Source organism: Pelodiscus sinensis, chromosome 6 (genome assembly GCF_049634645.1).
Source record: "Pelodiscus sinensis isolate JC-2024 chromosome 6, ASM4963464v1, whole genome shotgun sequence".
In the NCBI taxonomy this organism is placed as follows: domain Eukaryota; kingdom Metazoa; phylum Chordata; order Testudines; family Trionychidae; genus Pelodiscus; species Pelodiscus sinensis.
Window position 1 is genome coordinate 32221146 of NC_134716.1, and position 13197 is coordinate 32234342.

Consider the following 13197-nt stretch of genomic DNA (forward strand, 5'->3'; position numbering starts at 1 on the left):
TAAGTATTTGGCGCGTGTGTGTGTGTGTGTGTGTGTGTGTGTGTGTGTGTGTGTGTGTGTGTAGAGCAAAAATACATTATTTTAAACTAACCACACAGGGCAAAACAATTGTGAATTACAGTAAAACTCTAATAGTCCGGCACGCCTGATAATCCGGCATCAAAATGGCAAGAGCCCAGTGAGTGAGCTTTGGCAAAAAATGAGTCAGAAGGTAATAGCGGCAGCAGCTGAACTGAGCAAAAAGGGTAAAAAAGACTTTAAAAAACTAAAACATTACAGTATACTGTATACAGTATGTACAATAAAAAGGGTTAAGAACACTTTATATACAGTATATAATGTATACAGTGTGTGTGTATATATAACCATCTTATAGTACCTCCTGATAGTCCGGCATATCTGATAATCCGGCACCCACCTAGGTCCCATAGGTTCCAGATTATCGGAAGTCTACTGTACTCAGTTACAGAGTCACGTTGTGCATAGAATACCTAGAATGAGCACAGTGCTATATATATATTTTTATAGTGCATCATTAAAGGAAATACATCTGTTAGGCATCTTAGAAAATTTTGCATTTGAAGCACAGTCTCAGGTGCATTTGATGAGAACATTAACTATATGTGTAATTTTGTTCTATGTGGAATAAACCGAAGGTAACTTGAAAGGAACATAGGAATAATTATATTTTACTATATGAGCATGATACAAGTTAGCTTTCACTTTGATACATCTAAGATATTGCTCAGATTCTGTGGATGTCTTTTACTTGTGATAGGCTGCAAGAATTTGTTGGACAATGTATCTGACAAACTGTTAATCAAAGCTAGTTTAATATTCTAGAAGCAAGAATATATAGTGCTAAGTGAGTCTCTTCCTGAACACTACAATTAGGCATATGAGGTTGAGAACCCTATCTGGCATGACTTTTATTATGAAAAATGTATTTGCTTTGCTTACACTGAGGAAACTAACATAAGGATAACCACAAGTTCTAAGAGTGGTTCTGCACGACTTCTGTTTGTCAACATGCCCAATATGGACATACTGAGAACCTGGAAACTTGTGCTGCCTTCCAATCTTGAGTCTTACATGAACCACTAAAGGACTTCAATCCAGTTGTGTTGAGATATTCCTGCTTTCTGTTTTGTGGCAAGATTTGATATCTTGGACTTTAGACCATATGAAATTAGAATCTGTTTTGTTTAAATGGCTTATGGAGTCAATGGAAGAAGTACACTGAGTCCAGTGGTAATGGTCAGGAAAGCCCTTCTCTCAGGGAGTCTACTGGTGGGAGTCCACTGTAGAAGAAGAACCAGTGACCAGATTGTTTTGTTTGCTGGCACACTCGTGAAAGTGCATCCACCCACTGGTGTCTGATACACATTTGGGCTTTCAGCAATTCAAATGAACTGGTGATCATAAGGGAAGAGTGGTTTATGTTTACAATCCTAGCAAGGACTAAGACAGAGCTCTGAGTATGAAAAGGTTGAAGCAACACCTGAAGAGGTGCTCCAACACTGCTCCAGAGAAGACAATTTTATCCTGGGCAGTATTACCTCTGAGGGGGAAGGGCAGGCAATATTTCCTTGCCTCCCTGTTTTGGGAGTTCTGCAGGGATAGGTGCCAATGCAATGTACACACTGTGCTTTGGAGAGAATAGCAACAGGGATGTGTTGAATCAGCAGAGGGTGAAGTGATGTGACCCAGCAAATAAGGAGGGAGAGTTGTGAAGGTTGACTTATGCTGTCAAGGAATTATTTGGTTAAAGAACTTCTGAAGCCTGATACATACTAAAAATAAATTCTATCGTATACTTTCAGTATTTTTCACCACTTGCCCTTGATAAATATGGTAGTCTCCAAGAAAGTTGGGTCTTTCTTTCCTTGTGATGCGTCTGTTTATGGCCTAAATATTTATTATTTTGGAAAATATTTGTAATAATAGTGGAACATGACTTCTTCAGCTCCTATTGCTATTTCTGTCACTTGAACTATTAAGATCCGCAAATCCTAATTTCATATAAATATGAAGAATCAAGAACTGTGGGAAGAAATGAAGAATACATTAGATGCACAATGGAACAGAAGCATTTTTTAAACAGAATGTTTTCAGGTCATCTTTTCTAAAATAGTCCAGGGGAGTTTTGCCTGTGAAGTGAATGCTGAAAAGAGCCCCTTTTTAATGAGGTTCTGCAGAGAGCACAGCATATATTAATTATGGCTTTGCAATTGCTCCTCTTTTTGTTCAGAATTTTTAATAGTACACTTTATTTAACAATAGTAATATCAAGCTTTTAGCTTAATCACTTTATATCAAAGCTATTAAAGAGATCAGTATTATCAGCCTCATTTTAAGATGGGGAAACTGAGGCAAAAAGTGGTCCTCTAGAAGGTCAGTGGCAGTGTGAGGGGTAGAATCCAGGTCTCTACCAGTTTAGTGCTCTGTCCAGAAGACCAAAGATGACAAACTTTTTTCCCCCAAGGCCCAAATTTCTTAGTCAAGGTAAAGTTAAGGGCTAGACTCCAGAGAAAGTAATTTAAAAAGAACAACAATAATGATGATCATAAATAAATAAAAAGGTCTGGGGTCTGTTCAAAAGCATTTGGTAGTCCGGATTTGGCCCATGGTCCACCTATTGCACAGCAAACTCTACTGCCTCTCCCATTTGCTAAGATTCAGGATGCTGTTGGATATATTTTGACATGATACAGTAGGTGAAAATCTATTCAGGGTAAACAGTTTCTACTGTGTTTGTGCATTTCATCTGTCTTTTCAGTCAGTTAGCTTCTTCCTTCTTACAAAGATACAGTGCTACGTGCTTTGTGGTCTCGAGATGTTTTGCATTTTTTCTTAGCATAAGAAAATTCTGATCCCACTGCTTAAAAAACTCTATGCAAACAAAGTGGCCAAACTGACGCTATATGTGACGGATTTCGTATCTTGCTCTTTAAAGTATAATGTTCTTCTTAATATAGTGATCTGTCCATAGGGCGGGAGGTTAATCTAATGTGTCACAGTGGCTGAAATATTTTTTCATTTTGTGAACTGTAAGCCAGTGCCAGTCATAATTCATCTTAAAGCTTAACATACTTCCTCACTCTGAGCTTACATTAATCACAAATACTTTAAACATTTTCAGTTCCATTTGTGTTGTACCTCTACACTGAAAAAGAATAATCTGCTTTTCCCTAAAGAGTTGAAAATATGTAGATATTTGATGGTGGTTCTTTTGTAGTCATAGAAGCCAGGCTGGGGTTAGCCACAAATGCCCTATGCAGTTCGAGAGCGACTGTTATCCCATTGGGACAACAGATTATGCTGTGTGATGCTCTAGTTTGACATGAACGGTATCCAATGTTCGCTGGGACCTGTAATCTCTGCTGGCTGCATCTCTGCATTTAGTTGAGTGCAGCTGCACTATGCTGGTCTTGTAGCTTGTATGTTGCACCTGTTTGAGTATTCCTGCTTTTCTAAGTCCCCAAGCAGTGCTGAAAGTTCATTCCATTGTATGTCCTTTGCACCTTCCCAAGTAGATATAAAGATGTTAATAAACCCATCGCTTTTGAACATTAGGCCTAGACAAACTGTTTTATATAAAATTTGGAATGCTGTTTGTCATGCTTGTAAAAGCTGTGATGTGGGGGGGACGGATGAGGGCTTAACAGCACGGCATTCTTTAAAACAATAATTGATAGCACCTTTCATCAGAGAATCTTGAATGATTTTACTGTGATATGTGTTAACACCCTTTTATGGATTGAGGAAATTGGGAGATACAATTGACATGTCCAGTTGTATAGGAAGCTATGGAAGACTTGGGAATAGACTCCAGATCTTCTGGGCTAAAATTTATTATTATTAATTATTTAGGTGCCCGAAAAAGTGTTCTAATTCTCACAAGTGCTGAGTGTCCAGCTGTGACAGATCACATCCTTATGCACTATTGTAATAATCCTTGTACAAATATGCCATGTAAGGTGTCATTCGAAAACTCAGGAATTGCTGGTCAATATCCTCCTGGTAAATGTGTGTGTCAACGTAGTATATGAAATTTATAATATTCCCCTGTATAGTGTTGTTAATAAATGTTTCAAACCCACAGCTCTGTCTGAGCAGATGTTGGCAAACAGGTGTCCTATATATCCGCTCCCTGAGTTACGACCACCTCCGCTTACGACCATCCGCACTTACGACCATAGCGGTCGTCAATGCGGCTCCGAGTTACGAATGGTGATCCGCGCTTACGAACAGCGCGGTCGCCATGTAACTCTATGGGATCTGAGTTACGAACACTTTGAGTTACGGACCAAGTAACTGGGCTGCTCCAGTCCCTAATGGTTAACTGTAACAAGTATTGGTCCCTAACTTGTTTGTAACTCGGGGAGCGGCTGTACAAAGGAATGTGTGCTCTGGCTAATTTGTATTTAAGCAGTAAACAGAATCATCAAACAGGAAGGGAATACAAAGGAAGCTTAAATAGGGAATATCCTTCCACATAGCCTCTTCAGCTTCTGGTTCTCGGCTGGAAATGTTTTTCAGGAGGGGGATTGAAACTATAAAGAGATGGGGCAGACACCTTTCCGCATCCTTATTACTCTTTGCCCATTGCATTCACTGCACCTAAAGAAACAACAGAGGGAGCAATAATCTGTCTCTGAGGAGTAACGATCCTCCTGACCTAGAGTTTCATCAGAAATCTGCAGAAGGTTGTGGTGAAAAAATTTGCATTTCATCTAACAAAGTTTCTTAAGTAGATACTAGTCAGAATTTTACCTTTTTCGTATACCTATTTCTGACTCTTATGCATTTAATTAAAACCTCTCTTTGTAGTGGGGATGCAAAATCCATTAACTGGTTAAATGTTATGTTTAACTGGTTAAATACTTAAATGGGGAAGGAAGGGGTGGGCTGAAATGGCTCCCCTGCCGTGGGCTGGAGCTGCTCTAGCCAGACTGGACTGACTGCTCATGGTGCACTGCTCCAGCTGGGCCATGCCCACTGTGGGTGGGGGTTGCTCTGGCCGGACTGGATCATCCCCCACCTGTGGTGGTCCCTGCCAGGCTGAAGCAGCCACCCTGCCCATAGCGGGCTGAGGGTGGGGGGCTGCTCCAGTCCCTAATGGTTAACTGTAACAAGTAAGTATCACCTGGCAGGGAGTGATGTTTACCAGTTAACCATTCACATTCCCACTTTGTAGTTAATAAACTTGTTCTATTTTATCTAATCCAGTGTGTTCAAATCAAAGTGTCTGGATAACTCCATTTGGAGTAACAAATTGTGTGCATGTTATTCCTTTAAAGGAATAATGAACTCAGTGTATTTGTACTGCCCAGGAGAGGGTTGGGCAGTATAGGACATACATTTCTCTGGAAAATCTGAGACTGGGAGAGTTTTGGGGTCACCTGGCAGTGATTTTTAAGGCTGGTAAGAGCTAAAGTGTAGCTCGCTGGCTGAAGCATACACCTCAACATAGCTGGGAGCAATTTACATGCTGTGAGTAGCAAGGCATTGTAAAGGGCAGGGGTGATGGAGCTACTAATCAGTCTGAATAATACCATGGTATGTCATATTGACATCTGTCACTGAAGTGTGTTCCTGGTGCCCTGATTTACCACTGTATATCACTGCCTGGTACTCTTGACATTGATATAAATATTACATGTAAAAATACATAAATATGTGGAAAATCCAGGAAAAAGGCACAGTTCAGAAATGAGAGAATACAGCATAATTCGTAACACAAAGAATAACCACTTTGTTTTGATTATGATTAGCAGAACCAGTTGCTGGTTAATGGGGAATATTGGTTGGCAGTAGGGATGTTTAAATGCGGTTAATTGACTAGTCAAATAGTCGATGGAATTTCCATCGACTACTTGACTAGTCGATAGGCACTTGCGCATTCCTCCTTTGAAATGTACAAGAGCCCCTGCTGAGGCTTTTGTGCATTTCAAAAGAGGAATGCGGAACTCTGCATACAGCCTGGGGCCAGTGGGAAGTCCCGCTGACTCCGGGCTGCACGCTGGTGCCTGCTTTGAGATATACAAGAGTTCCCAGTGCGGAGCCTGGGGTCAGCTAGGGACTCTCCAGCTGATTCTGGGTTCCACGTGGCACTTCCCCAGAACCCAGAATCATTTGGGGACTCCCCAGCTGATCTCGGGCTCCCCATGGCATTTCCAGAGAACCCGGGGTCAGCTGGGGAGTCCCCAGCTGACCCCGGGCTCCACGGTCCTTCAGGAATTTTGAAGGGGCAGTGTCTCTGTGCAGTTGAGCTGCAGATCAGCTGGGCGGCGGCAGTGGCTGCTCCTTTGAAATGTTGCTTTGGGGTTTCAAAGCATCAGTGCCACACAGCTGATCCACGGCTCAGCTGTGTGGCGCTGCTGCTTTGAAGTTCCTCTACCCTCCCTTTTGCTGCCTCTATCTGATAGAGGCGGCAGGGGAGCTGGGATTGACTAGTCAACAGACTATCCAATAAGCATTTGCTTATTGGTAGTCGACTAGTCTTTAACATTCCTAGTTAGCAGGAATACGTGTGTGTGCACGCATGTACAGATTACTACAAGTTACAAATTAAAAATAATGTTAAAATGATACAGTCTGGAGTGTTCTTGTTGGAGCTGGTGGATGCACAATTCCTTCATTCATGGTAATATTTGATAATTTGCAGAAGAAATAATGGGCTTCTCGTGACTCTGTGCTGCAGCAAGTCATCTCTCTAAACTGCTGCTGCACAGAATGTAGATTGAATCTGACCATGGACAAACAGTGTCTGCTTTGTGTTTTTAAGCTAGAAGGCAGAGTGGGAGATGTGGTTATGGAATGAGTTGTTTGCACACTTGTCATATAGTTCAGTGATGTGTAATTCTCCCATGAATGGGATTAATTTAAAAATATCACTCCTTGCAGTACCCCTGTGCATGTGGAGTTAAGGCAGTGGCCTTTTTGTCTTGCTTCGCATGTAAAATAATGATTGGATTGTGTAAGCTGTGGTTCACAGATGTCACGTCTGGCTTCTCTAGAGCAGGCAACAAGAATGCTTTACTATTATTTTGAAATTGAATCCTGCAGTGGGAACAAGAGCAGAATTCCCATGTAACACTGGGATGTGGGAGTGTTCCCACTTGTGATTTTCAGGGATCTAGGTAACAGAGCATGCTGCTCTGTCTCAAAATATTCTCTCTTGCATGTCCCCAGTGCACTCAGACCAGTGAGAGGGAGACATAAGTGTTAGAAAGTGGGCAGGAGAAGCCCTAGTTGGGAAACTGACGGTGGCTTATATTTTCGTGTAGGGGTGTGTCGGTGTCTTTGTGTGTGTTAGTGTTATGTGATATAGAACATAAGAACGTCCTTACTGGGTCAGACCAAAGGTCCATCTAGCCCAATATCCTGTCTGCCGACAGTGGCCAGCACCAGGTGCCCCAGAGAGGGTGGACCGAAGACAACGATCAAGCGATTTGTCTCCTGCCATCCCTCTCCAGCCTCTGACAGACAGAGGCCAAGGACACCATTTTATCCCCTGGCTAATAGCCTTTTATGGACCTAACCTCCATGAAATTATCTAGCTTCTCTTTAAACTCTATTATAGTCCTAGCCTTCACAGCCTCCTCTGGCAAGGAGTTCCACAGGTTGACTACACGCTGTGTGAAGAAGAACTTTCTTTTATTAGTTTTAAACCTGCTACCCATTAATTTCATTTGGTGTCCTCTAGTTCTTCTATTATGGGAACTAATAAATAACTTTTCTTTATCGGCCCTCTCCACACCGCTCATGATTTTATAGACCTCTATCATATCCCCCCTCAGTCTCCTCTTTGCTAAACTGAAAAGTCCCAGTCGCTTTAACCTCTCCTCATATGGGACCTGTTCCAAACCCCTGAGCCATACCCTCAGACCCAGGCCCTGTGGGTTTTATTCAGCTTTGCTCCATCACTATGGGGAGAAGGTTGAGACCACTGCTTGCTCCACTGTTTTTCCTGTTGCCCCTGGAGTAGCTCCTGGAGTAGCCTTGATCTGAGCCAGGAGTGATCTGCACGGTTGCTGTCCTTCCCTGCTGTTCCTGCTCAGCACGTCCTCGACGCTGCACAAGGGGGAAGAGAATGGTAGATGTGGTTGCTCTGTTGCCTATTACCAGGCAAGCTGAGGGAGCTGTAGGGAGACCAAGGTAGGAGCTTAACTACCTCTGCCTGAGTCTAGGAGAGGGCCTGGTAAGGGATGGCTCCCCTCCTCCACCCAGGGTAGTCCAGGAGTGGGGAAAAGGAGGAGAAGATGAGAACCAACCATCTTGACTATCTGGCCCAGTAGGGGATAGAGCAGCATGGGGTCTTCTCTAACTTGGGGCAACTCTCTATGGTCCCCAAGGAGCCACCTACTGGATGGGGATAGCTGGAGTATGCTGCATTCTTGCCCTCAACAAGCCCGCCACTCTATATCTCTTTGCCCTCTCCTTAGCCCACCTCCACATGAGTTCCTGCCAGGAGCCTTGCATTTCTCTTTTCTAGACAGCATGAGAGATGGGGGATGATGGGCCTTGGTCCTTCCTGAAAAAAGTTTGTCCCTCGGGCTGGAAAGATTGGACATTGCTTCTCCAAAATATTTGGCTGTGGGGAGCCCTACTAATCAGCTGGGCAGCATTTGAGTCTCTCGTTGGTGGCCGCCCAAGTGTTCAGCTTAGTAGGCGCACTGGTTTGGAGGCTGTACTAGAGAAGAATGGGGCAACAAGGTTTGTTAGACAGCAGCAGTTCTCAACTGGGGTTCCGTGGCCTATTTGGGATCCATAAGCCCTTTTAGGAGGTCTGCCAAGCAGCGCTACTCAGGGTCCCAGTACACAGACGCTGAAGATGGAGTCCTGAGCCCTGGCATCCTGTGGGATGGAAGCTGCCTCCTCTTCCCCCAGCAAATGGCCTGAGCCCTGACTCCCTGCAGAAGCTTCCCTGCAGGGCGAAAGCCTTGAGACCCCTCTTAGCCTCATGAGGCAGAAGCCCCTCTGTGCAGCTTAAGCCTACACCCACACCTGCAGGAGTGTCAGGCTCTAAAAGAAAAAGTCTGAGAACCCCTGGTATACAGGAAATCCTCGGCTGTTTGCTCTGTAAGCGTATGGGCACATCAAAGTAATATGCTGTTTGTACTTTTCTAAAGTGTTATTACATCTGTATGCTCCCTGTATTACTCCGCTATTGTTGTCTTCTTCCCTTATCTGTTCATCTTATATGCACAGGCAGCCTGTCTGTCTGGGGTAGGCATGAGGGGAGCAATTTTTTAAAATTTTAGTTTTTTGCAACTAACTCTTGCCCCATGCTCCTGGAGTTGTATTGCTCCGGTGGATGAATTATAGAGCTGGAGAGAGAAGATTACAGTATTTTTCTGAATCCAGCAGCATGATTCAATTTCTGCCCATCTTTCCCCTTTTCAAGGCTTCTGTACATTCCTTTCTAGTTTCAGCAAGTTTTTGAATGTACTGTAGCGATAATACACTCATTCACTGCATACCATACCAGCTTTAACTTTGTGTTCTATAAACACTGCTTGGTCTGCATCCTTCTCATCGATTCCAAGGTTAGAAGGGACCACTATAATCATTTAGTCCATGTTTGGGCTCAGGACCCATTTGTAAATGTTTATGGCCTGTCATGACCTAGTAAATAGCCTGGGAATGAAGGCCCTGTGGGTTTCTGTCAGATCATGCATGGCATTCACCCTACCTGCAGCTCTTGCGCTGTGGGGCTGGCTAGGGTCTGCCTTCTGCCCCTGTGGGGTTGCAGCACCACATAGGTTTTGCCCTGACTACACAAATTTGATCAGCTTTGTAAGAGTGGAGATCTGACCTGGCTCATAGGGTTGCCACTAACTCAAATTTGGTCTACAGGCAGTCCCTGGGTTACGTACAAGATAGGGACTGTAAGTTTGTTCTTAAGTTGAATTTGTATGCAAGTCGGAACTGGCGTCCAGATTCAGCCGCTGCTGAAACTGACCAGCGGCTGACTACAGGAAGCCCGAGGCAGAGTTGCTCTGCCCTGGGCTTCCTGGAATCAGCAGCTGATCAGTTTCAACAGTGCTGAATTTGGACGCCTGGGACAGAGCAGCTGGGGCGCTGCCGGGTAGGTCCCTGCAGCGCTGCACCTCAGCGCTGTGGGGACCAACCTGGCAGCACCCCAGCTGCTCTACCCCAGGCGTCCCCAAGTAAGCCGCTGCTGAAACTGACCAGCGGCTGATTCCAGGAAGCTCAGGGCAGAGCAACTCTGCCTCGGGCTTCCTGTAGTCAGCCGCTGGTCAGTTTCAGCAGCGGCTGACTTGGGGACGCCTGGGGCAGAGCAGCTGGGGTGCTGCCGGGTTGGTCCAGTAGCGGACCAACCCAGCAGCGCCCCAGCTGCTCTACCCCAGGCATTGTCGGCGAGAAAAGCCTGGTCTGCTGGGGGGGGGGGGCACTAGTTGTGCCCCCCTCCCCCCCCAGCAGACTAGGGAGACACGGGTGGTGGGACCGCCGAGATGCGCCGTGGTCCCGGCTGCATCCTCCGCGGCTTTGCTCCGCGTCTCCCTGGTCTGCTGCGGAGGGGGGGGGGGAGCTCCCCCCAGCAGACCAGGGAGACGGGGAGCAAAGCCTTGGAGGACGCCGGCAGCGGGACAGCCGCGGCGTGTCTGGGCTGTCCCGCTGCCTGCGTGCTCCGGGGCTTTGCTCCGCATCTCCCTGGTCTGCTGGGGGGGGCAACCCCCCAGCAGACCAGAGAGACGCCGAGCAGCTTTTCTCGTCCCGGAGGACGCGGGCGGCGGGAGCGCGGCGCATCTGGGCGTCCCGCTGCTCGCGTCCTCCGGGGCGAGAAAAGCCCCGTTCATAACTGCGGATCCGACATAAGTCGGATCCGCGTAACTCGGGGACTGCCTGTACTCAAACTGCTGTTGTCATGATGACTATACCAAACCTCAGTAGTGCTGCGACCTCAGCAGTGGCAGTGCCTGGAGTAGTGAGATGAGCCCATGGGACAAGAACTGCTATGCTGCGCTATAACTAGGCATGGTATGGTATTGGTACCCTTACTTCTGCGCTGCTGCTGGCAATGGCGCTGCCTTCAGAGCAGGGTGGCTGAAGAGTGACTGGCAGTGGAAAGTAGTACCACTGCCAGCAGCAGAGTAGAAGTAAAGGGCAGCAATACCATGCTTGCTTCAGGACTGTATCCCCTAGCATTTTTTCATCATTTTTCTGATCCAGGGATCTCCCCTCTCCCCAAGTAGGTGTAAAATCCTGTTTAATCAGCAAACATTAATAAGCAAAATGTTATGGTTAATCAGCTAAACACTTAGGGTATGTCTAAACGACATCCCTTTTTCGATAAAGGGATGTAAATTAGACATATCAAAATTGTAAATGAAGGTGGGATTTGAATTTCCTGTGCTTCATTTACATAATGACAGCCGTGGGGGGGGGGTCCCAAAAAAGGGATGTAGTTTAGACATACCCTTAGGGTGCATCTACAAAGCACAGTTATTTCGAAATAACTGACATTATTTTGAAATAACAATGTGAGCATTTACACAGCAATTCCATTATTTTGAAATAAATTCGAAATAATGGATGGCTTATTCCAACTTCTGTAAACCTCATTTCACAAGGAATAATGCCTGTTCCGAAATCGCTATTTTAAAATAGTTGTAGAGTGGACAGTTCACTGCAGCTATTTTGAAATAGCTCCTCCCCCGGGGCCATTCAAACGAATTACTCCCCTGTGTCTCCTGGGTTCTAAATCAAGGTAGCACATCCACATTAGGAAAACCTGCCTCCACTAATGTTGAGGCTTACCCCCAGCATCTCTCTACACTGCAGGGAATCCGGCTGGCCTGCTGAATGGGAGAAGGAGCCAGTTATGCCACCAGCCCACTGCTGATAGAGGTGGGAAGGAAGTGTTAAACAGAAAAAGTGTGTGTGTATGGGGGGGCGAGGGGGGAGACTGGAGCTTGATGAGCTTAGCAGCATGGAGGCCTCAAGGGCAAGAGACCTCTGTTCCTTCAGGTCCTGGGGAGAGGGCCAAACAGTGCAGGTGGTACTATAAATAGATTGCTCACAGAGTTTGTTGTAAAAATTATGGGGGGAATGTAAAATAAAAGGGTGTGGTGAATACACAACCATTGGAATCCATGGGGTTTCTGCAGGGAAGTGGAGTCACACCTTGTGATAGTCCTCAACTCTGCTGGCCATAGATTCTTCTTGCTTGCTTTCCTTATCCTTGTACTAGCCCATTCGATTTCTGAATGTAATATATAAGTTTACATATAACAACAGTTGTCCCTGAGCAAAGTGTTTGGTTTGTGTTTGTTTTAGAAGGGGAGCAATCTGACATTTTAGATGACAAACTTTATTAGGTAGAAATATCAAATATCTTACATTTAAGCAGGCACAACATATCTGTGTTTGGCACAAACAGCTATCATGTTGAGATCTCTGCTACTGCAAGATATGATGTTGTGGAAAGTGGTACAACAGCAAATTATTCAGAAATTATCTAAAGCATATATAAAAAGGATTAGACACTGTTGCAGTAATGCTATTACTCATTTAAAAGTCACTGTCTTCCAATGTAGATCTTGAATGCATATCTCTTTCCAGTAAAAATCATTTTATTAAGGGGAAAATAATTATTACAGATGCTAGCCACTGTAAATATGAATGGGTTACTTAACATGAAGTTTTACCAGTTCTATAGTCACTTGGGAGGAGCTTTGAAAACAGAGGGAGGTATAGTGATCCAAATCAAGAACACTTTAATGCCCGGACCAGAAATGTGTAAGGGGAGAATAATTCATTTAATAAGTCAGTAGGCGTGACTTATGACTACACAAAGTGAGGTTTGGGGACTAGGAAGAAACACCTAGAAACAACAAGTTTTCAGGGTGGCAGAGATGGGGACATGTTTTTTATAGACTAAAGATGTGCCAAAACTTTTGATTGACTTAGTCACTTTAGAAAAACCCATAAACCAATTGTCTTTCATATTAGTCTTTTAATATGATGAGTGTAAATGTTCTACTAAAAGGAGGCCATAGATTTCCTTTTTTTTTTACCTTTTTATTAAGTCCTTTCACGTCTCTGCATCTGTTTCCTCCTCTGTAATCTGGGCAAAACAATATTTTTCTACTCAGTGGGAATGGAAATATTTCCTTACCTCCCAGCATCCTAGAAAGGCTTAATTGGTTAATGTTTGTGAAATGC

The 13197-nt window shown here is 44.7% G+C and overlaps 1 protein-coding gene across 5 annotated transcripts in view; it reads left to right on the forward strand.

Moving 5' to 3' along the window:
- TJP2 (tight junction protein 2) overlaps nucleotides 1-13197 on the forward strand; it is a 105514-nt gene that overhangs the window by 21772 nt on the left and 70545 nt on the right. The gene's annotated exons all lie outside the window — the stretch shown is intronic.